Consider the following 4,512-nt stretch of genomic DNA (forward strand, 5'->3'; position numbering starts at 1 on the left):
GGAAGCCATAACTTTGCACTCTGATGTCCAATTGGAATGATTTTATTTTTATTTTGGATAACTTTTCAAGATCTATGCATCCCAATGGTGCAATAGCGCTATTTCTGTGAAAAAAAAAAAAACCTTTTTGGCCTCACATTACAATTTTTAATATTTTTACAAATAAAAAATTAAAAATTAAATTTAAAAACATAAATTAAATATAAAATAATATATAAAATATATTTATATATTATTTATTGCTAAAATATATTTATATATTATTTATTGCTAATATATATATATATACTTAATATATATGTGATGATATAGCACGGTCTAAACCATTTGACCCAACCGATTGAACCGGGAACCTGCAACCTGGAGGCAACAACGGTTCGGACTTGGGCGGTTTTTAAAACATTGGTGCAAATTCTTCACCCATGCCAATATAAGCCATGGCCTATGAATCAATGACACCCCAGAAAAATTAACCCAATGATAAATTGAGTCATGCTTGTGGGGAATAATAAAGAAGTAGGCATACATACATCCTGCACATGGTATGTAATTCTGTTGTCATAACCCATAAATACACATCACTCGGGTTCCATTTCTCTTTCTCTCTCTGTTATGTAGGCAAATTTGCAAACGGGTCAGCCCCATGCAAATTGCAAACTGCACTTGTTTGATAGTTCCACAGTTCCTCTCCCTTTTGAGTACTTTTAGCAAGTTAATTAGGTCAAAATGCAATGAAAAGTGGCTATAACAAAAAGTATTGTGGCAATAATATTTTTTACTTGTTAATAATTAATGGAATGTTATGTTCTGGTAATGAATTCGTTTTGAACGCAAAGAGGGAACAAGCTCGGGGATGAAGGATTAAATTGTGTATTTGTATGGGTGTCACTGGACCGGATTTGGCTTGGATCCCATCTGAATAAAAATCAATTTGAACAGGTTGAACAGACAAATGAAAAAGACATGTTGAACTGGATCAATCTAGACTTGATGGTCCAAAACATTCATGAAATTGGATTAGATTGGGTCTATCTGTAATGGACTCATATTAAACCGAATGGGTTGGAGCAATATCCAATTCATTGACAGCCCCATCCACTTGGATGTGCCGAAGAGTAGTTTATGACCCAACTGAGAGTACAAGTGAATTGAGTCCAAATTTATTAGTTTAATTTTGTTATAGGATTCACATTTTTTTTGTGTAGAAGAAGGAAAACAAAGCCTAAGCAATGAAAAATGAACCCACATAAAAAATGAACCAGAATTTCCATTCTTTTCATGTGCACTCTTAAGCATACATTTGCACTGGTGCAAATAAAATTACGCTGCAAACCAACAAAGGGGAGCTATGTCAATACAAATAACAAGTTGGCCAAGATGGGAATTTCGAATGAGTAAATGTGAGTTCTTTCGTAAGAATACTGAATCAATAAATCATTTGTTTTGGTTTTGCCATTTTGTGTGTAAATTGTTCACCCATGCATGCCTACGTAAATTCTTCATGAGTCAAGTTTCATACCATTGGGCTGGGCTCGAGTTCCCTTCGAAACTTGATTTCAACTGCATCAAATTCAATGGATTGCACATAGTTTGATTTGTACACACCCCTTAGCCCGGAAATTATTTGTCTTAACCAGATCGGATTGGAGATGATCAACCTTAGCCCGGGGGTTGGGCCTGGTAAGCCCAACCCATGTTCATCCATCTAAATAGTTCAAAGAATTATTACCATGGATCTTTGAGGGAGTGAGGAATGAATCCAGATTTAGTACTCACAAAATGATGCTCACACCATCCACACAACCACTTATAACCGTGTATTGGGAATATCTTTATACTTATTGTTCGGGTGATGGTTGACCTGGCCAAGGATGCCATATGGCAATCTGTGTGGCTGCCCCCTCTTAGGCCACATCAGCACCACGCGTAATGAAAGAGTAGAATTAAGAAGGAGTGTCCTGCATGGACAATGAAGCGAACTCTACCGGGGAAGAGGAAACCTCCCAAAGACCTCAGTTGATGCCCTCATCTTGACAACCCCAGAAGCCCTAATCATCTAAGACACGAACACTCAACTATAAATAGGTATTCCCCGCTCGAAGTAAGGGACTTTTGGAATTTCACTCTTTAAATACCTCTTTACACTATCTCTTAAGCCCAAACCAGCACTATTTCAACCTGCTCGGCCCTGCCACATCCTTCTCGATCCTACTGACTTGAGCATCGGAGTACCTACCCAGGGAACAACGACTCAAGCCTCTAACCTTTTTCCTAGTTGCAAATCATGGTGCGTGGCTTCATCCTTCCACCTTGGCCTCGTCTAATTGGCAGGACTACCTGATTGTGTCCTCAATTTGGAACATCTCGAATCAAGCAACATCAAATTGGCGTCATCAGTGGGAAACGTACAACGGCACAAAAAGTTATTTCCTAAACTCCTCTCCGTGCACTAAAAGCAATCATGCCTAAGAACATATCCAACTGCTTAGGAGCCCGTTCCCCATCTCAGGGATCCCGCTTACTCTAAAGCTCCCCGCCTCAAGAAACCTAGCATCAGGCAATAGTCAGCCTCGCGTAGCTCCAAGCCATGCAATAAAAGGTCGACCGTACATGGTCCTAGCTGACAGACACTGAAATCAGAGAACTAAGAGAGCGGCTAGCCAAACTGGAATGCAGCCAAGCGGATAGAAGCATAGTTTGCAACACCATAGCCAACCCGTAAAGAAACCCTCTAGGAAATCGTTGATGAGCTTTCCTTAATTAGATGACGACCCCCACAGTTCGAGAAATGGGATAGAGCCTGGGACCCCAACGATCACATTGAGGGGTTCAAGGCGATAATGATGCTACACGACTCCTCCGAGGGTCTCATGTGCAAGGCCTTCGTCGCCACCCTCCACGGAGTTGCCAAAACTTGGTACACCTCCCTTCTTTTGTGATCCATATACTCTTGGGAGTAGTTGGAGACATAGTTCCTGGTGTAGTTCACCGCCAACCAAAGGCACTAGAAGACATCAACCAACCTTAAGGTTGCAACTTGGGCTGAGTTGGCCCGAACCAAACCCCAAAAAGTTGAATTGGGTTGGGTTGATGCTCGGGTTAGGGTTAAAATTTATGAACCTGACTTTGGTTGGGTTAGGGTTGACCCCTCAGGAAACCTAACCCAACCCGAACACGACTCTATAGTACATATCATATATAAATATATGTTATATATATGATATCATACATTGATTTGATTATATGCATGATAGTTGTATAGCCCCTACTACATACTATCATTTATTTCTTTTAAGATAATCACTTCACTTCATCATAATTGGAAATACCAAAACCATAATAACATTTTTTATGTTTTTTGAATACTTTATTCTATATCTCCTCTTTGTTGTTTGCCACCCATAGCTTACTGCCCATAAAAGATCTATTATAAGCTATAACTCATAATAAACTATAATTATTTCAAACACTTTTTTTTTTGAATTTTGTACTTAAAGAACCAATAAAAACATCAACAAACAAATACTAATAAAACATAGAATTAATATATGTAGTGAAAGTTAAGATCTAAGATTAAAGAAGTTGTGCGAGATTCTAAGGGATGGAAAGAAGGTTGGGTTGGGCCCAACCCGACTCGAAGTTGACTTCGGGTTGGGTTAGATTAGAGTTAGGGTTGGACTAGGGTTGCCTCAACCCGACCTAACCTAGCCTGACTTGCAGCCCTAGTCAACCTAATGCAAGTGTGGCAAAGGAAAAGAGAGACCTTGAGGGAATACTTGGCAATGTTCAATGCCGAAGCCCTTCAGGTCTGAATTCTAGACCAGTCGGTGGTCGTGACCACTATCATGAGTGGGCTGTGCTCCTCAATGTTCAGTTTCTCTTTGCAAAAGAATCCTTCACCCAACTTGATTGCGCTCATGAAGCACGCACAGAAGTATATGAACGCCAAGGAAGCCCAAGCACTACAAAGGAGTGAAGAAGACCAATATGATCGGAAGCGGAAGGACCATGATGAGCACAAATCCGATAGAGACAGCAAGAGATAGGGTTGCCGACCTAACTGCAGACCGAGGACCCCGCCGCCAACGTATAAGAACTTTACTCCCCTAAACACGTTGCGGGCTGAAATATTGATCTAAATACATGATCGCAACTTCATCAAGTGGCCCAAAAAAATGAAAACCCAAGGCAATAAGAGGAACCGGATCAAGTATTGCAATTTCCATCGAGACCACGACCACGACACCAAAAGCTGCCACGACCTTCGCCAGCACCTGGAAGACCTCATTCGATGCGGATACCTCCGTGGGTTCATCGATATCAAAGAGCATAAACCCATAGAAGAGTTGCACCTCACAAACGAGACCCCAACCCAAGCTCCCCCGGTCGGGGTCATCGTTGTCATCTCGGGTGGGACGACCCTTAAAGGGGGAAACTAGGTGCGAAAGATCTACTTTGAGCACTAATGGCAATTGGGCTGTACAAACGATCGGCGCCGAGCACTAACGACGA

Source organism: Nelumbo nucifera, chromosome 3, assembly GCF_055504915.1.
Source record: "Nelumbo nucifera cultivar China Antique chromosome 3, China Antique-T2T, whole genome shotgun sequence".
Classification (NCBI taxonomy): Eukaryota; Viridiplantae; Streptophyta; class Magnoliopsida; order Proteales; family Nelumbonaceae; genus Nelumbo; species Nelumbo nucifera.